This window comes from Stegodyphus dumicola, chromosome 10 (assembly GCF_044657685.1).
Source record: "Stegodyphus dumicola isolate Sdum_Otavi_A_Nest chromosome 10, ASM4465768v1".
Lineage (NCBI taxonomy): Eukaryota > Metazoa > Arthropoda > Arachnida > Araneae > Eresidae > Stegodyphus > Stegodyphus dumicola.
Genome location: NC_140777.1, coordinates 166,278,199 through 166,300,825, shown reverse-complemented (window position 1 = coordinate 166,300,825; position 22,627 = coordinate 166,278,199). Strand labels below are relative to the sequence as shown.

General features: G+C 33.7%; 1 protein-coding gene and 1 long non-coding RNA gene across 13 annotated transcripts in view; one reads left to right on the top strand and one right to left on the bottom strand.

The window, feature by feature from the left end:
• LOC146995185 (uncharacterized) overlaps positions 1-22,627 on the top strand; it is a 428,660-nt gene that overhangs the window by 17,822 nt on the left and 388,211 nt on the right. The gene's annotated exons all lie outside the window — the stretch shown is intronic.
• LOC146995191 (uncharacterized) overlaps positions 1-22,627 on the bottom strand; it is a 95,610-nt gene that overhangs the window by 6,499 nt on the left and 66,484 nt on the right. The gene's annotated exons all lie outside the window — the stretch shown is intronic.

The following is a 22,627-nucleotide window of genomic DNA, read 5'->3' as shown; positions in this document are numbered from 1 at the left end:
CATATCTATAGTGCAGGACGGGTTTAAAAATTTTGCTTTTAATTTTTAGCCTATTATTATGTTTTTTTTTATATGTATGTATATAGGCATAAATAAATGCAACAAAATAAAGAACAAGGTTATAAGGTATTTCTCCCGCCTTCCTAGCATCCCTTCGTGGTATAGTGGTTCTGCATGCTGAGCTGGTATTGTCAGAGGTCCGTGGTTCGATTCCCAGCAAAGGCGTTGTTAATTTTTCATCTTGCCTGCTTCCAGAAAAAAATACCTAATGTCTCTAAAGTGGCGCCCGAACTAAAAGGGTGTTTCATGAGGATTCTCTGCGCCCAGGATTTGGCGATTGGGTCCCCTAAAAACCTCAGTCGCCCTTTCAAAAGGGGAGTATGTAAGGTATTTCTCGTGCCTTCCTAGCATCCCTTCATGGTGTAGTGGTTCTGCACGCTGAGCCGGTATTGTCAGAGGTCCGTGGTTCGATTCCCGGCGAAGGCTCTGTTAATTTTCATTTTGCCTGATTCCGGAAAAAAATACCTAATGTCTCTACCAGGTATAAAATATGAAAGAAAAAAATCTTAAATATACAATGTTCATTAATGTATGTATATGTATATAATATCAATATAAATGTTAGGTTCTGAAGCAATTAGAAAATTTTTAATTACGCATACACACACATATATATATACATTTTATAAGCATATATAAAATAAAGCGATTTTTAAATTACTTATATGGTTTGTTGTGGTTTATTTAAATATAGCAAAGCACTCGACGGCTATCTGCCTAAGGGTAAGGATGCCTCTGTAGAGGACTTTCTAAGCAAAACTGGATCGTATATGCGTTATACATGGGGAAAACCACATAAACGCCCATACAACATGAAAATGGATTGTCTGGTCCGCACTTCTTAAGCAGAAGTATCACCAGAGCCAATAGGCTAAGGAAATTTTCAATTTTGGAGCAAGAGCTCAAAGATCAAATAATGCCAATTAGAATTTTTGAAAGACCTAGTTAGAATTTTGAGGTCTTCTGACTAGGAGATGTGTTGGCCTCGCCAACGTCTTTATTGAAAAAATACATTACATAGCATGTTTTTATATTTACAAAACAAATTATTTTTTGAACATAAATTGAGTTATACAATGCAACATAGAATGATAGGAAGAACAAAGGAAAGAATCAGTATTAAGTATTACAATAATTAAATGATTAATAACATGGCAAATAAAAGTACAAAGATATTACATGATACGATTGAATTTACAAGTACAGATCTAATTCATTGTGATATGAGTATTCCAATATAAGTACAATAATATTATATAATACAATCAATTTATAAGTACAGATCTGATTCATTATGGTATATGTATTCCATAAAACTTGATAACAAAGATCGTCCCTTGTCGTTCTTAATTAGTTGTTTTAGAGTTTCTAAAGTTATATTTTGTTTGAAAATTTCTCTACGTTTTGTTGATACACTGGAACAGTCTATAATCATATGAAGTGCATCTGCGGATTCACTACCACATTGACACTTGCATGTAGATTCCTTTAGTTTGAATCTGTTAATATAAATCGGAAAGGCTCCGTGATTAGTGATAACTTGATTTAAAAAAAATCACTGAAATGCCGTTTCTCCGAAACATTCGGTAGAAGTGTGAACGTTTGTCGTCCTGATGCTATTACTCATAGGGATCTTGCAGTCTAGGTACGTGTTCGAGTAAATCCCTTGTTTGGCTAGCTCGTCGGCTTTTTCATTGCCGGCAGTGCCTTGGTGTCCTCTTATCCAATGAAGCTTTGCTTTTGTAAAAGCCAGTAATTTCTTTATGGCGATAATGTTCTGATTATAGATATTGTATTTATGGATAGACTTTAAAACAGCCTGGCTATCCGAATATATATGCGCAGGACTGGGGTGTGATTTTAACCATAGTAATGCCGACTTTAATGCTAAAGTTTCAGCTTGATATACTGTACTAGTCTTATCCAGTTTAAACATAAATTGATCGTGACAAACTCCATTCATGAAGGAACAGAAGCCAGCTCCAGTGCCATCTTCACTTTTTGAACCGTCCGTATAAATTTCTAAACCTTTATTGATTGGAGGCTTGTTGTCCCATCCGAAGACTTGAATATGAGCTGGATGAGAATGCCATTTAGGTACTGGGAATTCAATCTGATCCCGTGAAAGTTCTAAGTCCTCATATTTAAAGTCAGTCCATCCTCGTTTGGTACGTTGGATGATGCTTTCCATGTCCAATTTAAGATCAAGCGGCATAATTCCAGCAATCACTTGAAGAGCTGCAGTAGGGGCAGTCTTATAGCTTTTGGTCATTGCAAGAAGTGCTATGCGTTGTATAGAGTTTGTTTTGTTTCGCATTTTTACCGTAGGTGGGTACCACCAGGCAGGACATGTGTATACTATGGTACGCTCTATTGCACGTTTATAAAGTTCTTTCAGAACTGGTTTGGGCATCCCAAGTAATCTAAGAAGATTGTTCATTATTTTACAAACTTTAGATTTAATATAATCTAGATGAGGTAGCCAGGTAAGGCATTCATCTATGACTATTCCAAGATATTGAATGGATTTTTGTTGCTTAATGGTATGATCGTTCATCTTTATTGTCGGTGCTGAATAGGCTGCACCACGCTTTTTGATTGCTATAAACATAGACTTTGACTTTTCGGGAGAGAATTGAAGTTTGCACTTGAGTGCCCATTCTGATAGTTTTTGAAGCGCCAACTTTGCCTTGGTTTGAATTTGCATATGCATAGATCCTGTTACTAGGAGTGAAACGTCGTCCGCATAAGCTTGGATGTGGATTCCATCTTCAAATTCGAGTTTTAAAGCTATATTCATTACTATATTCCAGAATAGTGGTCCAGAGTTGGATCCTTGTACACATCCTTTTTCTTGTTTTATGGAGTATTGAACATTATTTATTTCATAGATTATATGTCTATTATCCAATAAACTTTCAATAACTTTATAAATATTTAGAGGACATCCCAGATTGCGGAGTTCCTGTAGTAGGAACGGCCACCAAATATTGTTGAATGCACTCTTGATATCCAAAGAGATAACATTGGTGTAATTATTATTACGTCGGTTTGCTTCTATTTGTGAGACTATGTTGTCCTTGATGGCATCTGCTGAGCATTTTCCCGCCGTGAAGCCATATTGTTGTTCACTTAATTTGGAATTCGATACTAAGAAATAAGTCAATCTGTTAGTGATTAATTTATCATAGACTTTACTCCATGCGTTAAGCAAGCAAATAGGGCGGTAAGCATCAGGAAGCTCACCATTTTTTCCTTCTTTTGAGAATAATACTAATTTCGCTGTCTTCCAGCAGTTAGGAAATATTCCTCGACGGAAGAGTTCATTAAGTAACGCTACTTGTAATTGTGGGTTAGCATAGAAAACTTCAGCTATAATTTCTTTAGGTATATTGTCCATTCCAGGTGCTTTGCCTGGATTGAGGGATTTGATAGCATTTTCCACTTCTGGAATCGTAAACGGAACATCATTTATTGAATTATATGGATTCCTTAAGTTGTTACGAATTGTCGTATGAAACTCCGTGTCTTCGTTGATTATATCTTTAGGAAAGTGGTAATCCATTAGGAAACGTATAGTTTCTTCTATTGTAGAAGTCTTGGTTTTATCTGGTTTGAGTAACGCTTTTAATTGTAGAGGGGATTGCATAGTCCCCTTAGCAATGTCATAGTGTACCCCGAAGGGTGAACTAGGACTTAGACGCTCCAGATATCTTTTCCAGGTTGTTCTTTTGGCTTGCATAAGCTTTCTTTTATAGAGAGCAAGGTCTTTTTCATAGACTTGCTTATAGTGTGCCCTTAGTTCGTCATCATGAATACATTTGTGATAACGCTTTCTCAAAGCGAGGATTCTTTTTCGTAATATTGAGAGTTCCGGGGTCCACCAAGGGACACCTTTGTGTTGAGTTTTAACATATTTTCCCTTGGCGTGGGTTGCCAAGTCACAGTATTCCTGTATTTTCTGAGTCCACTTAATTATAAGTTGATTAAGATCAACTGTATCTTTAGGCAAGTAAGATTCCATTGAACCAAAAAAGTGACCAATTTTTGCCTTCAGTAAGAGCCAATCCATTTGTGTAAGTTTATATTTGACTCTTTGAGTTGAGCTAGAATGTTGATACGTAATTTCAAAAGAGATATAACAATGATCACTTAAAGTGATACAGTCCATAACTTTCCAATTATGAATGAAAGACGTGGAAGAGATTGATCTGGAAGCTGTAATATCAATCCAGCTCTTTCCCGTTGTGCAGTTGTAGGTAGGGGGACCATCCGGATCGTTTTCAACAGCCAGTCTATGCATTGTTAAGAATTCTCTAAGTGTGCGTTTTCTGGGATCCTTGAAGGGGGAGCCCCAGAGCACACTTTTCGCGTTTAAGTCGCCAAGGAGAAGAAGATCATGTTGATCGTCAAAGTAACGTTCAGCTAAGTTTAACAGAGTAGTTAAATCTGTTAAGTCCGTTATAGGTTGAGTATAACAGTTAAAAATGGTTATTGTCCTATGTTCAATCTTTAATGTAATAACATTTAAAGTAGAAGAAGCGTAAGTATTCAGAACCGTAAGTCGTGGGTTAACCACCACTGTGGCTGTTTTGGGGTGGTCATTTGGAGAAAAAATGTTTGAGTCGGAAAGCCAGACGGCTTGTCATTGATACAGTATGGTTCTTGAATAAAAATCAAGTCGTATTCAAAGATACAAGTCTTTAGTTGTGCTGTTGCGACATGTGATCTCGCTAAATTAATTTGCAACGCTTTTATATTTTGAATAAGTTCTCTAGCCATAATTGATTTTTCTTCGAAGATCTTCAATTTCTAGCTGTCTGCTAGGACAGTCTTTTGAGAAACTTGAGTGCTGCTCGTCAAGGTGCTTATCACTATTCGCATTTCTTTCTGCACAATGAATACATCTTTGGTAGTTATTGTCACAATTTTTGTGGGAATGTCCCACTTCTCCACAATGTCCACATGCCTCTTCTGTTTGGCATTGTTTAGAAATATGTCGGTATTGGCAGCATTTAAAACACTGCGTTGGTCTGATGTATTCTCTTAAATTGAAACGTTCCCAATTAACGCACAGTTTGCGTAACTTAGTAAGTGTTTGAAAACCTCCGGTGAGGTTTCACAAACCCAATGATTTCCGTTCTTATGCTTGATAGGAAATTTAACCTGTAGGCCATCACCATCGATGCCTTCGTTTTGGGCTAAAATGGCTTCCTTAAGTTCTTCCTTAGTCAAGTCCCTTGGAATATCATATATTATAATTTTAGGAAGCCTACGTGTAGGACGAACAATTTGTAGGTCCTTTTTAAGTTCTGGTACAGTATTTATTTCATTTTCTAGCGTCTCTATGTCTTCCGCTTTATTGGTCTCTATTAAGAGACCACCTTTTGCCTCATTTTTAAGTCTTTTCACTCCAATGTGGAGCTTTGTGGGATCAATAGTTTTTAAGAGCTTCTTTCTGATGTTGTCTGGTTTATCCCCTTCATTTGTGGGGTATAAAATAGTGACATGTTGTTTATCTGGTTTTCTCCATGTTTTGGATCGGTCACGAGCTGGACGTTTAAGTACGTCCGCATAAGAGTCTTTAATGTTTGGCGTTTGATGAATTTGTCCTTCCATGTGTGCCATCTCGACACACTGTTCAGTTAGAAGGTTGAACATCAATTGAAATTGATGTCGAATATCAGCGGCTACTGCCTTGTTTATGCCAGAAGCTTTATTTGTCAATATTGTCTCTAAGGTGGCAATATATGCCTGTCCTTCTTTGAGAATGTCTTTAGAACTCATTTTGATGTAGGTAGAGTTATTCAACGCTTAACTAAATAAGATGCACTGGGTCTGTAGACCGACCTGGTACCCTGGGGTTCACACCAAGTCAGTAAGTAGTAGGCACTTTTGCTCAGGCTTTCGACCCTCCTTGGAGAGGGAGCCCCCCGACCTTGCCAAGGTACCCGAGCACTGGGAAAGCACGAATGAACAGGTGAAACAAATATTCAAAATTATATCAATTTTGCACATTAATATCGCATTTCAATCGCATACAAATCGTATTTCTAATCGCTTTCCCCGGGGAGCGTAAACGCCCATACAGCCATTCCGTTCACTGGAATGCGAACTCCGGACCGAACTATCACTGTTTAGCGGCTTTACCACTCAGACGCTAATGAACCTTCTCCTCACATATACATGCATATATATATTATAATATTTACATGTAGAACATATGTTATGGTGAAATACCGAAATCTGGAGAATGTCGACTTTCACCGGTGAATGTTGAACATATAAGAATATATTTCTTCTCCGTAATTCAGTCACGAAAAAAAGCACTTGAGACTTAAAATAAGAACTTAAAACACACAGTACATTGAAAATGAGAAAGGAAAATAATAGAAGTTAAAAACTTACTTAATTATACAGTGTGTTCTAAATGAGAAAATAAAATAATAGTAATAAAAAGCTTACTAAATTATGTGACTCAAATCTTATTTATTGCAACAACTTAAACTATTATGACTTCTTATGAACTCTCTTTTCGACCTACACCAGAGCATATCTGTGATTGTCGACATAACACCGGTGAGGGTCCGAATGTACAAGAATGTAATGCAATATTCGATCTTTCACCGATGTATGTGGTAAATGTTGTCATTCTCCGGTGAAAGTCGATATTCTCCAATTTCGGTGTTTCACGGTAACATATACGTACACATTAAATTATTAAATTATATTTGCATGTCGATAAATTATATTTACAGGTTGATCATTGATAAAAAATTATAAAATATTGTACGGAATTACTTCGCTTCCTAGATTTTTCGTAAGCTTCATCATATTTCTAAAACAGAATCTAAGTGGTGATCCCATTTGCAAGCTGTTTATATATCTTATTTTTTCTGCACTGAATTATATTTAGAGAATTATTTCACATGATTATAGCTGAAAATGCAGTTTTACAAATGAAGAATTTAAAGGCAAGAAGAGAATTAGGTCCTTTTCTAATTATTCTTGAAGCATTTAAATTAAGAAAAACAAATGGCAGATTAATAGAGATCACTGAAATAAAGTGCTCATAGAGGACAGATTAATATGCAAATAAATTTTAGTTTTCATTAAGTAAAACAGAATTCATCTGGCTTCTGTGAGAAAGGAATCAATCCAAGAAACTATTTTTCTATTTTCGCAATCATAATTTTTTAAAAAAATATTCAAAGAATTCATATTCAAACATTGCAGTCTATTATAATCAGTAATAATTACCTAAAATGCAATTTTAATCAATATTAATTCTCATTTTCTCTTTGATAACCCCTCTTTAGAGTTAAATAGCAGTCACAGCATTTTTCGGCTACATTTTCCTTTATAATATGCTTACGTTTTCATTTACAACTTTTAATACTCTGGGAAAATTTCAGTATGAGAACCCAGAAAATTATTCTTAGTGATGCTAAGATTATTGATCATTGTCATGCCGCTGTGCTTCAAAAGAAATCCTATTGTTTAAAGGTTCATATCCTTAACCTTCCGACGTTCATATCCTGGCCTTAACATTACATTCATATCCTGACCTAAAAATAAAAGCTGCGAGTCAGAATTAAAGGGGTTGCTCATAGGCAACCTTAGTTAAAAAGAAGTTAGAGGAAATGTTAATCAATGCATAATATTATCTTTTGAATTAAACACTAACACACTATTTGATCAAGTTCAAATAGAAAACAGATATTCGGCATTTGATTTGAAAACAGATTAGACTTGCAAACAGATATTCGGCATTTGTAAAGAAAATAAGGATGAATCAATATAAATTTGTTTTCTGATTGCAAAACCATCTTAAGATACTATCGGATTTAATCTTTAAATTATTCCAATAATATTCAGAATAGTGGGGAGCCACTATTCTTAACTAAAATTCACTAACGCAAATCCTATTTGGGTTGAAATGATTTTCATTAATTACGTTTTAGAATCTATTAGGTTATTTTTTTATAATACGCCGAGAGGTATTTTTGAAAATGAGCAATGCCTTTTGCCAGGACTCGAACCTGAACCTCTCGAATACGCGCCTAGTGTGCTAACCGTCACACCACAAAGGCATACTGGAAGGAGAGAGAAAATACATTATCCCTTTTAAAGGGCAAATGGAAATTAGGAAACCCGATCGTTAAATCCTGGTTGTGAAGAATCATCGTTCACAACATTTTAGTTCGAGCGCCACTGTAGAGTCATTAGGTTATTTTAAAGGAGCTGTGAAAAATGTGCAAAGGAGTCGCCGGAACTTGAACCTGCACCTCTCGAATACGCGCCGAGTGTGCTACGGTTACACCACGAAGGCATGCAGAAAGGAGGGAGAAAATACCTTATAACGTTAATGAAAAAATACTAAAAATATCTAAAAAGTTAATTTTTTAATTACCTCAGTTTTTGTACTGATAAATGATAAACTATTATAATATGAAAGAACAAAAGGAATAAAATTAATTATTTACTGATATTTGAGAACTCACTTTTTTACTTCCTTGTACGAAGTAAGTTGTAAATAATGAGACAGACAGTGAACGAAGTAAGTTGTAAGTAAATCAAACGAAGTAAGTTGTACTTTTGTAAGAAGTGTCGCAGCCATGAAAATTTTCGGGTATCATATTTCAATGAAAATACCCATATATTAACTGCTATCAGATACAATGAACGATGTTTTTGCATGACATCTGTAGGTAAGAACAGAATAAAGGACTCTTTTTCCCAAAACGGTTTGCAAAAAGGATTTAAAATGGATTCAGGACAGATTTTTTTGTGATGTCTAGATGTACGTATGTAAGTATGTAGCTCGCATAAATCAAAAACGAGTAGACTCAAAACGTTGAAATTTTGTATATGATATAACATGTAGTTGTGCACCTACCTTTTTGGTTGGATTCGGCTGCACCAAAAGTGTATAAATAAGCAAATATACCCACTTTGTAACTCAGCTGCGTGAGCTCAGTTTTTTTTTAAAATAATTTTTATATATTGGTAAATTGTGCATGTTTTGCTTTAAAAATGATTGAATTATGTTGTTCTTATCTCCCAGTTAAAGTTCTTATGCCTTTAGTTAATCTGCATGCAATAGTTGTAGAATTATTAGCTATTTAAAAGTTTTTTAAGTGCGGCTAAGCCTAATTTTTTTTTACTATAGCTGCCATATTTGTTTGCATTTGAAACTTAGCGAAATAGTGAATTCAGTTTCTGCACTTTTAGTGTCTTTTTGCCAAGTGGGACCCAAAGTAAAAGTTTTGTGCACCGAAAAATCTGCCTTCTTGTCGCTGGCATAACTACTTGTTTTTGCGTAGAAACAATAATTTTAATTGTAAAAATTGTTTTTTTTAATTGTTTTAATTGTATTTGGTGTTTCAAGTCTCTATATTTTGCAATTTTTAATAAAGCTATTTTGAGGTTTTATGTATTTTTGTCTTGTCGCAAAGTGAGAATTGAATTAATTGAAAGAGAAAACTATCTCTAATGAGAGAGGAAATAAGTTTCAATGAAATGCAGAAAAAAAATGTGCGTATAATTTAATATTCCGCGCAAGGGAAGTCGTGGTCTACATATCAGACTTTTTAATGCTGTGCTTACAACAAATCGTTTGAAATAGATTTTGACAAGTAAATATAGCAGTACGAAATTGGGTGTGTTTCATTCACTATATGCGTAAAGTTCTTGATATTATCTATATCCATCACATTTAGGAGCTCACTTTCAGTTATATTAATACCAAATAATTCAGTGAAATACTTAAACCAGCTAATTTAATAAAAAAAATTCACACTTGTATTTTCGTACACTGAAAATTTTCTTATCCGTAATATAAAACACAGCACAAGAAATAAATATTTTGCAAAACAGACAATATATATATATATATATATATATATTAATATTTAATAAGAATAAATCTTATTATGCAAATTTGAAAGGTAGTTCTGAATATTTTTTAATTGGCTGTTACATTGGCGAATGGCAACTGTGTGATGAAATGACTTGAAAAAGTGGTGGCGCTGTCTGTTACAAAAGTAATAACTAAGTACCAAAATTCGCCACATCGCAAGTCACGACAATACCCCTTTCCTGGCTCCCGGCCACTTTATAGTTGAGAAAAACGGGTCATAGCAGTACAGCAATCCTAATGATTCTACATGCTTTATTAATGTCGCTTTTAATTTAGATGATTTTGTAGAGTAAACCATTAGGCCAAATTTTGTCAAATGCGATGTCCAGGAAGCAGGCAACGAAACAAGATTTATTATTAAAAGCTTCTGCAATTTTTTTCTGCTAAAATTGAGAATTAGTTGTTGAATGTCCTTGACGAAAGCCGAATTGATTATTCTGAATGTTGGAGTGGGATCTGACCTTTCAGGTCAGGTCAGGTCATAACGTAATACTTCAAGTTTTGTACTAATAAAAGTACATTACTTGACCTGTTATATTATCCATTAAAGGCCTTAGAAATGTATTGGTGCTTGTCTCATAAGGATGCATGTAAGTAGTAAAATAGATTCCTGAATCACAGTGTTAATTCGAGATGTTGATTACAAAAGTGACATCTATGCCAGGGATGTAATTTCAATTTACTAACGTAAGTCAGAGGTGCTGGTCACGTGTGCTATTTCCGTGATGTTGATTGGCAGAGTCGAGAGATGCTCAAGGTGACATATTTTGCTTTATATTAAAATAAATAATAGACTATTTACAAATCTGATGAATAGAATTGTATTCTAACATTATCAGTAAACTTAGAAAAATATCAGTATGATGATGCTGATGCATGATGATTAAAGAAAAATATAACTTGAGTATAGAGGTGTAGCTGCTAATCGGCCAATACAGTTGCAGATAAATAAGGTAATTCCTTCAATAAAAGTTCATTCAAGGTTCAAAAGAATTGAAGTATAGCAAAAATCTTGAGTAAATACTGAATAATAAAATACGATGATGAGTATATACATATGTTACCAACGAACATTGTGATGAATTGTCCTTGGTCTTTTGTACGGCTGTTCTATAATGTAATCGTAATTGCCCATGTTTTTGACGAGATTTGAGGGATGATTTTCGATTTTATTGTAGAATTTATAGACGGTCTTTAGTATTTCTTCGTTAGTTGTGTTAATTTTCATATGTCTATGTAGGACTTCATTTCTTACGAACCACGGAGCACCCAGCATGGTTCTTATGATTTTATTTTGCAATGTTTGCAGAGGCTTTCTGTTCGTGCGTGCTGCTGCTGCCCACTGGCGAACCGTAAAGCATTACAGGACTTATGAGTTGTAAATAGATAATTTTTTTTGTATTTATGCTCAGTTTCGAGTGTCTATTGATTATTGAATATACACTCATAAAAGCTTGCATAGTTTTGGCTTTGGTAGCTTGTGGATGAATTTTAAAATTAAGTTTGGAATCTAGGTTAATGCCAAGATATTTGACTGAGTTATCTGTATTGACCGGTTGATTATTAATGTACAGATGATCGCATACAGGTCTTCTATTAGTGCGTTTGAAGATGATATTAGTACTTTCCTGTGAATTAATTTTAATCTTCCATTTTTGGAGTCAATCTTGGATATTATTAACAGCATTTTGCAATTTGTGTTGAGCATAGGTAAGGTTGATGGATGTAGAAAAGATAGCAGTACTATCAGCATACTGAGCTAACTCAGTACCTGGATAATTTGGGAAATCATTTATATAAATAATGTAGAGATAAGGAGCCAAATTTGCTCCCTGAGGGACGCCAGCATTAATTTTTCTTTTGTTTGAGTAGTCAGAGTTGATTCTAACTTGGAAGTATCTGTTTTGCAGATAATTGAAGATAATGATGATTAGAGCAGGAGGGAAATTGTAGGTAATAAGTTTGAATATAAGACCAGTATGCCAAACTTTGTCAAATGCTTTTTCCACATCGAGGAAAAGAGCAGCTACTGTTTCCTTTTTATTAAAGGCTTCACCGATCTTTTCAACGATGCGGGAGACTTGGTGAGTGGTGGAGTAATTTTTCCTGAAGCCAAACTGATAAGGAGAAATTATGCTATTATCTTGAGCATATTGTTGCAATCTTTTTTGAATGATTTTTTCAAATAATTTGGAAATAGTAGGTAAAAGAGAAAATGGTGTAACTTGTGGTTAATTTTTTGTCCTTTCCAGGTTTTTTAATGACAATAATAGTAGCAATTTTCCAGACATTAGGGATGTAATTATTCCTCAGGTTGTCATTGAATAAGTTGACAAGAAAGATCATAGCTTTTTTAGGAAGATTCTGTATGGCAGTATTTGAAATTTTGTCATAACCGCTGGCTTTTTTAGGATTTAAATGCTTAATCAGATAGAATACTTCAGAGGGAGTGTTAGGAGGATTAGCTGTGCTCCTATTGGAATTAATAAAGTTATGAACTTGTTCTTTAATGTTGTTGTCTTCCGGATGCGAAAAGTTATTTTTGAATTGTTCTTCATAGACATCTGCAAATTCATTGGCAATATCTACAGGATGATAAATAACTGTGTTGTTAGACTAGAAGAGAAACACGCTAATGTGACAATCAAAATCGTAAAAAACAACCTTATATTTAGCGTAGGTATACGCTAATATAAGGTTGTTTTTTACGATTTTAACTGTGTTGTTGTTCTCAATAGGTCCAATTTTCTGGTTGGTATTTCTTAGTTTTCTGGCTAATTTTCAAACAGAATGATCTGTATGAGATAAGTTTTCTACAGAGTCGTTCCAGCTGTCTTTTTTAAATTCAAAGATAGAATGATCTGTATGAGATAAGTTTTCTACAGAGTCGTTCCAGCTGTCTTTTTTAAATTCAAAGCATAATTTTTTGACTGTGTAGTCACATCTTTTATAATTATTATGATCTCTCTGGTCTCTAGTTCTCTGCCAGATCTTCCTTAATCTGTTCTTGTTTCTAATTTCTTCTACAATATTGATAGGAAGGGAGTAGTCTTTTTTGGATGAATTTCTAGTTGCTTTATTGATGGCATCCAGAATTTTATTGTTAAATTTAGTAGTTGCTTCTTCTATTAAGTCTGGAGTAGTCATTTTAGCTGCAGCAGAGATATTGTTGTATAAGATATTAAACTAGTATATTTAAAGTCAGTCGAGTTTACTTGAGTAGGCTGTGGGGGCATATAATGCTTAATATTATTCAAAATGAACATAATGGGATTATGATCAGAGTCCAGGTCTGTGATATTGATAAGGTCTGGAATTTGAGGGATATTGCAGGTAATAAGTATGTCTATAACATAAGAGATGTGGTTATTATTAGCCGAAATGTGTGTTGGCTCTGTGGTAGCTAGAATATTGATAGGAGAGTTTTGCATATAATTATACAATCTAACTCCATTACTGTTAGTAAGTCTGGAGTGCCATGCTGGGTGTTTGCAATTTAGATCACCTGCAATGATGATAGGGTATCCCAAGTTGGAGATATAGTCAATTTCGGCAGTATTGATAATTTTTTGAGGTGGTTTGTGCACTGAAACAATTAGATATGGAGTATAATTATTGCTTTAGATTAGGCAGGCACAAGCTTCTATTGTAGAAAAATTTGGCAGAAGATATTCAGTATGTTTGACAGAATTTTTTACAATGATAGCTGTACCTCCTCCACTTTTGTGCATTTTATCATTTCTATAGACTCCATAATTTGCAACTTTGAATTTTTTATTGGGCTTGAGATGTTTCATTGAGTAACATCATATCTAGGTTGTTTTCAAACAAAAATTTAGTATTTTGTAAATGCTGCCTTAGTAAACCATCACAATTGTAGAAAATTATCTTGGTGTAGTTTAGTCTATTAAAATTTGAATAATTTTGGAAATTGTTTGTATTAGTCATTATTGATATTTTTGTAGATCCTGAGTGCTTCAAATCCTACAGTCATTTTGTCAGTGACAAATTTAGCATTACAGAAGTCATCATAAAGATCATATATTGAAGCCATGAAAGCTATGAATTTGTCTAGGTTTTCCCCTGTACGTTCATGCCTGTTATTTATATTTTTTCTCGGGATTGTTCCTTTTTGGCATTAGAATTGGAATTTTTGATGGGATTTATTTTATTTTAAACTTCAGTTGCATATGAGTTAGTGTTTTCAGATTGGTTAGCAGTATCACGTGACCTGTCATAACTTTTTTGAGAGTTTTCTGAGGTAGCATTGCTTTGAATATTTTCCATTTCAGAATATTTAATATTTTTTTATTTCTTCATTGTGGTTATCGTTACTATTTAGATTTCCTGGTCTGCGTGGGCAAGAGATAGAGGATGCTAGGTGCGGTCCCAGGCATAGGATACACTTTGCATTATAATTTTGGGTGCCCTTAAAAGAGCAGAGATGGGATCTGTGATTTTCAGCACATCTTACAAAGAACAGACACTATAGTACCATATGATTCCTGCCGCGCCTGAACACAGCGAGGTGTATTATGACACGCTCGCTGTGTATGATTGTATCGTTGACAGTTATAACACTGGGTAGGCCCAGGTTTAGATTTGTATTTAATAATGCGGACCCATAGTCTTATGATTTTTTCGAGGACTATGGGTCCGCATTATTAAATACAAATCTAAACCTGGGCCTACCCAGCGGTACAACTGTCAAGGATACAATCATAGTGATAATTTTTCGCGTTTTCACTCTTCTCATTTAAAGCATAGTTGCTGCAGTGGACGATTTTTCACCAAATATAAACAAATATTTCACTTCTTTTCTCATGATTCACTCTTCCACACATGCAGATGCAACTTTTAAGTAATTTAAGGGGCGTTTTTTTAACATTTTGTGTGTTGCCTTTATTTATTAAATATCGTGTTCTTCGCACTTAAACCATAAAATTCAGTTCAACAGCAATATCCAAAATAATTTTAAAATCAGCATATTTTTAGAATTTCCAAAACACAGTCTCGTGTGCTGGAGTGTTTTTTTTTTTTTTTTTTTTTTTTTTTTTTGTTTGTTTGTTTTGTTTTGTTTTGTTGATGTTGCCAATTCTCGCTTTGAAATCGTTGAGTTTCTTAATCAAAAAAACTCATAAATGTTTTACAAAATATGAAACAGATAATAAAGCAAATTCCAGATTCCCAATTTGGGCTTCCAGTTGCCTATATTCGGATGGAGACGTGTGTTATTCAAAATTGGATGGCACTACGTACCGTTGTTTTATCACAATGCGAGAAACAAGCATACATTTATGCAGATTCTTCACTATTTAATTTCTTTAAATATAATACTGGGCTCTAATATTTGGTGGGAACAATATAAAAAGTGATTCGCCGTTTATAGTGAATAAACGCAAAATATAAAAACGAAACTAACAACCCTTCTTGGCTAACGCCCTTTGGGCTAAAAATGTGTTTATTTGTAGGAATAAGCGCGTTTGAATAGAGTAAGTAAAAAAAAAAATAAAAAAAAAAAAAGTTCAGATTTTAATGATTGCTCAGATGGACTATTTTAAAGTTAATATTTTTTAGCAGTAGGAATTATCGATCGAGATGTCCATGGATAACATGGGGACGTTATGTATCTTCTCTATATTTAAAAAATGACAAGGTGTGGAAAGTAATTCTATAAAAGTACTGAATGTTTTTTATTATATATATCATGAACGAAATATGCTTATTTTTTTAAATAAGTCGGATTAAAAAGGGAGGAAAATAATATTTCTCTTAAACAGTTTAGTTTGTTCATGAATAATAGATAGATTAAATATGAAATAAGAATGTCACGTTTGCGAACGGGAACAGACTCGAAATAAATAGAAACGACGCAAAATCTCTTTTCGAGACCAATAGCCCTTTTAAGTAAAAAAAGAGAAAGGTAAGTGGGTACAGGACATTTAGTAATTAAAAATTCAACTATTATTAAAAAAAATGTTTTTTGTAGGTAATACTGTATTAAATCTTTTACGATGAAATTGATAAAACTAATAAAGGATGAAATTAAATAAAACTAATAAAGGAATTAGTTATTTTGTGTATTTAAGTATTTTGTTTATTTTATTTATTTTATCGTTGGAAAATTAAAGTTAAAAATGTCTTGGAACATTGCGGTAATAGGTATGAGAAAGAACCAGTTCTGATAGGCTTTTCTTGTAAAAGAGCTGGAAGAATTTTAAACTTTTGAAAATATAAGGTTCTAGTTTTTCTTTGTTAAAATGCGTCGAAAAAATTCTGAGATATTTTTTTGACGAGAGAAAATATACAACTTGCTTTTTATAATCGTGGAAAATTGAAGAGAAAAATAAGTGTAAAGTAAGCGTGCATGAAATCTACTAATTCAAAATATTTACTTCGAAATACAGCAGAAATTTTTTTTAAAAAAATAAATTGCGAACAAAGCGTCCAAGGCATTTCAATAGCCGTGGAAGCTGGATCATTAAAAATAATATTAGTAATCTTTTAAAACGATAGCAGTTAAACTGAACGAATATTTAGAAAATCCGCTAATTAAGAAACCGTTGGGCCTATTTTAAGAAAAAATAATTTTCATGACCAAATAACTTGAAATAACCATTTCTCGTTGAAGCGAATTGAAAGGCAAATTTACACTTCGTTAAGATGTTTTGAAAACCTTCAAGGTTCTTCGTATTCAGTCAAATTGTAGGATTTTATGGTAAAATTAACCGGTTATGATTTGAAATTTTACTATTAATCTTTATCAAAATGAAACTTGATGATTATTTAAGTTGATGTTTTGAATGTTTCAGAATTAGAGCTCGCTTACAGTTACATATTATCGCCAGCTCTGCCAGAATTTAATCCGGCTTTAGATATTTTGCTAGCCGACTTTTGAAAAAGCGCGCCGTTATTTACTTAAGTAAACTATTTTGTGTGTAGTATCAGCCTTCTTTACTTGAATTTAAACGCTCAGTTCTATGTTATTTTAAGTACCGGAGGTGGTAGAGTTTCATCTGTACACAAGCAGTGCCTCCTGTTAATTTCAACAGTTCAATAAAAACGTTATTGCCTTTAAAAAAAAAAAAAAAAAAAAAAAAAAAAAAAAAAAAAAAAAACTTTAAAAAAGACCTTTTTAAGAAACCTTAAAAAAATTTCTGTCATTTGAATTCAAGCTGGAGCGATAACTTATTGTCATTATAATAGGATCTGGGATAGGTCTTACAAGTTTGTTATTGTCTTACAAGTGAAGCTTTTCACATTGAGTTAACATAAGCTTCTATGTAAGTAAAACCCTATGATATTTGTAGGTAAAAATGAAGTCAGCATTTTTGGGAGTGATAGAAATCGAATGGTGTGAGGTATGGAAAAAAAACCCCATATTGAACTTCAAATGAAAATTTTACATTTATAAGGTATTTCTCCCGCCTTCCTAGCGTGCCTTCGTGGTGTAGTGGTTCTGCACGCTGGGCCGGTATTCCAGACGTCTGTGGTTCGATTCCCGGCGAAGGCATTGCTCATTTTTCATCTTGCCTGCTTCCAAAAATGCCTAATGTTTCTACAGTGGCGCCGGAACTAAAAGGGTGTTGGATGAGGATTCTCCACACCCAGGATTTGGCGATTGGGCCCTCCAAAAACCCCAGTCGCCCTTAAAAAGGGAGTGTATAAGGTATTTCTCCCAGCTTCCTAGCTTGCCTTCGTGGTGTAGTGGTTCTGCACGCTGGGCCGGTATTCCAGAGGTCCTGGTTCGATTCCCGGCGAAGGCGATTGCTCATTTTTTATCTCTCCGGCTTCCAAGAAATACCTAATGTCTCTACAGGTTAGGTTATAAATATGGTAAAGCGCACTTGTCCAAGGGGAGAGATGCCTTCATTGAGGATATTGTAAGGTAAACTGGCTCGATATGCGCATGGAGTTCAGGATTTACGCCAGCAAAATGCTCTATCTACCGATTAAAAAGAGTCCTGTACCACCTTAGCGCGCGATTTCCGCGAGCGTATTCTATTATAAAATTTGCTTATTTTGGTCCCTTTGTACACTGCGCAAATAAATAAATAAATAAAAATACAAGGACAATTCTAAATCTCCCATTCTACTGGGCCTATTGACGAAATTCAAACTGTATTTTTCATGTCTCGAAAGTGCGACTTATGATATATATTAGATAGAAATGGGAGCTTTAGAACTGTCTCTTTTTTTTTTCCCCAGTGTACATATTTATTTTACTCCCTTTTTACCAGGAATACATACCATATTCCCGCGCATAACAGGCACCTGTAATTTCAAATTGCATTTTTTAATTTTTAGGTATATTCGCTGCATAACGGTGTAGAGTTCTTGGGATTTTTGAAGGAGACATGAAAAATGAGCAGTGCCCTCTCCCGGAGACGTAGCTAAGGTTTTGAGCGCTCGGGGACAACTGAAGATTTTGCGCCCATTTCTGTGTGCAAGAATGGAAAACATTTCATTTTAAAATTCGGTAACATCAATTTGGCGCTCCCTCGTTGCTGCGCCCGGTGACAGATGTCTCCCGCCACTGCCGTCGCCGGGACTCGAACCTGGACCTCTAGATTACGCACCCAGTTGCTAATATACTTCATACTACAAAAGGAAAAAAAAAAAAAAAATGACATCGTATGTTAATTAGCACAAGACACAAAATGTGTTCTAAACCAATGTTTCTCAACCGCCGGTCCGCAAAAAAATATTTGCCGTCCGCGAAATATCCAGCTATGTGTCCAAAAATTGTGCCAATGGGTCGAATTATTAAACTTACCGGTCCGCTAGAACGTACCGAAATATTTTACCGGTCTTTGGAGTAAATCTAGTAGAGAAACACTGTTCTAAACTACAGATAGATATTATTTTTATTATCTTTTTACTTCTGCAAATAAATCTTTCCTTCTACGTAAATTAGGTTTAGAAATTCGATGAATTTGAACAGGCTAGTCTATTGAACATGAAATTAATGGTATATGTCTTTAAACAAATTTTATTCAGCGAAATTTTCTGCAAAAATTTGCATTAAGATCATGTTTATTATATTCATACAAGTGTTTGTGGCTGTAATATCCCAGCTTTACTTCATGAAAATCGTTAATCGCTCTTTACAATTCAGATGATTTTTTTTTTTCATTTAATTCGCATTTGAGAAAAGTTAATTTTTTAAGAGAAGAACTCGGTCTATCTCAAATAATTTATGATAGAAATCTAAACTATAATCACATAACTGAAAACTATTACAAAAAAAAAAAAAAAAAAAAAAAAAAAAAAAAATTCCAGCGCACGAGACTGTCTATCGGAAATTCCAACAATATGCTCTTTAAAACATTTTGTGATACTGCTATTGAACAGATTTTTATGGTTTAAGTAAGAACATGATATTTAATAAAGAATAAAGGTAACACACAAAACGTTAAAAAACGCCCCTCTGGACGTAATATAAAAATCTGTTTTTTTTTTTTTTTTTTTTTTTTTGAGCCCAAAGGGCGTTAGCCCAGAAGGGCTATTAATTTCGTTTGGCATTTTGCGTCGAAAACTTTAAATGTTCGTTTGACTTTTCAAATTTTTGGCCCCAAATATTATCACCCTGCGTTACATTTAAATAAATTATATAATAAAGAATTTACATAAATGTGTGTATGTTTCTCGCTCTGTCTTCAAACAACGGTACCTAGAGCCATCTAATTTTGAATAACGTAATCCTCCCTCGAATATGGGCATCTAGAAGCCCTAATTTGGGATTTAAAATTCATTTTATTATCGATTTCATATTTTACAACACTTTAACGAATTTTTGATTAATAACTGAACGATTTCAAAGCGAGCAATGGCAACACTATAGGGAGAGGGGGGAGCACTTTCATCTCCAGCGCGCGAGACTGTGTATCGGAAATTCTAAAGATATGCTCATTTTAAAATTATTTTGCGTTATTGTTGTTGAATTTATGGTTTAAGTGCGAAGAAAATTTATTTAATAAATAACGGTGACACACAAAACTTTAAAAAAGCGCACCTTAGGGCGTAATGTAAAATCTAAAAGCTTTCAGATTTATAATTAAAAAAAACATCTTTTTTCCCATAAATATTTTTGTTTGCCTGATTCCTAGAAATAAAATCAGGAGTAATAATCACTTTTACTTGGAAATTCTGTTTTCCTTTTACGAAATCGTTTACATTTATCTTATCTAAAAACAATAAATTGTAATTTAAAAAGTTAAACGTTATTGATGCTACAGATTTTCAAATAGTTTTATAAGGTAAAAGCTCCGTTAAAAAGGATGATGTCAAGCAGAATGTAATTGTTTAGTTCATTAAAATCACCGCACTTAGCGTTATTTATTCTCAAGAACTAATAAATTTAGAAAATATTTTAGGAATATAATGATAACAAATTGCCATTTCCTTTATCAGACTGGAGTGAAAAACAAAAAAAAAGTTCTAGAAATACAATTTTGGAACACGTTGTTTATGTTCAGAGGCTATATTCTCTCGTCAATGTATAAGGCTTAAATGCTTCTGATGAAGTAAAACATGTTAGAGTATTAATAATAAAATACTGTGTAAGAATTTTTTGCAAGCCCTTTTTACTTCCTTGTACGAAGTAAAAAGGAAGTATTGTAATCGCGAAAAGTTTCAGGCAGCATATTTCAACGAAAATATCCATTTTGACCGCTATCGAATGCAATTTAACGATGTTTTTGCGCGATATCTGTACGTGAGGACAGAATAAAATACTCTTTTCCTTCAAAAAAATTATAAAACTGCTTTAAAATTAATTTTGAAGAGAATTTTTCGTCGCGTCTGTACGAACGTATGTACGTACGTGCATGCGTACGTACGTATCTCGCATAACTCAAAAACGAGTAGCCTCAGAACGTTGAAATCTTGTATATAGGACATTTAGATGTGCACCTCGTATTTTGGTGCAATCGGCCGCACCAAACGTATATTTATATATATATCCACTATGTTACCCGGCTCAGTAATCTCAGTTTCTTTACTCTTATATGTTTGTAAATTGTACATTTTTTGCTTTAAAAATAATTGAATTATGTTGTTTTTATCTTCCGGTTAAGGATTTTATGCCTTTAGTAAATCTGTGTGCAATATTTTTAGAATTATCAGCAATTTTAAAGTTATTTAATTGCCGCTAAGCTTTTTTTAATGGCGGCCATTTGATGTTTACATTTGAAACAGGAGACTAGTGGATTTGTTGCCAATCTAGAGAAACTTAGCTTCGCAGCAACAAAGATAACGCCTTCATTTATTATTTAAATCATGCTTAATCCTTTCTGGAATTTTTTCGAGGAAATAAGCGTTTAAAATTTACTTCGTAATTTTTAATATAGATATTTTGAGTTTTTATGTATTTTTGCCTTCTCGCGAAGTGAGAACTGAATTAATTAAATGAGAAACACTCAATCGTCTGTGAAAAACTATTTCTTTTTTTTTTTTTTTTTTTTTTTTTTTTTTTTTTTTTTTTGCTTAATTTCTTTTATACATCATTCTAGCTTTATTATAGTATTTGAATAGAACATGTGGCAACGATTAGATAATTCTATTCTTTAAATGATATAAATTTTGTGCATTATGAGTTATAATATGAACGAAATATATGAGTTAACTGTTATATAATTATTGGATTATATAACAGTTAACTTAGTTTCCGTTATAAAATTATTATATAAGTTAACTGTTATATAATTATTAATACTGTTAAGTGAACCTAGCGCCAGAGTGTCGCTATGGTAAACAAATACTAGAGTTAATTTTAAAGAATGCATTTATTCTATTGTGGTTTATGCGCTGTCGGCGAAGTAGATTTAATTCAATCCAATAAGTTTAAATGAAATGCAAGAAAAAGTGCGTATAATTTAATATTCCAATACAAGGAAGTCATGGTGTACACATCAGATTTTTAATTCCGTAAGAAAGAGAGACTGTAATAAAAAATTCAGATTTTACATTACGGCCACACAGCCGTTTTTTTTTAACGTTTTGTGTGTTACCTTTATTTATTAAATATCATATTCTTCGCACTTAACCATAAAATTCAATTCAACGGCACTATCGCAAAATAATTTTTAAAATGAGCCTATCTTTAGAATTTCCGATATACAGTCTCGCGCGCTGGAGACAATTAGCCCATAGGGGCTTTGTCCCTGAAGAACTATTGTTTTCGCTTTGCGATTTTGCGTTGGATCACTATAAATGTCCGTTTCACTTTTCAAACTGTTGCCACCAAATAAGGAATTGGAACTTAAATTTAAGTAAAAGGTGGTCTGCAGGAATGATTAAATTAAAGATAATTTATTGCAGGATTATTTAAGTCTCAAATTTAACGAAATTTTACTAGAAGTTAAATTAGTTTAATAAGTTGATGTTTAATATTGCTTATTTTTAAAGTTAACTTTAATGCTATAAGTCTGGTCCGTGAAAAATGAAAAGGTGAGGTCCTGATAAATGGGGGGAGGTCATGTTTAGTGGTACAGGTGTAGGTCGCGATGAACGAGGCCAGATTAGATCCGGCGGGCAGTGATGTAAAAAGGAGAGTTAGTTAAGGGTCGCCGGGTTAGGCCCGTGAAGTGCTGGTTAAAGTTTAAAGTTTAAGATTAGAAAGAATTCCTAGTCAAGCAAGCACCT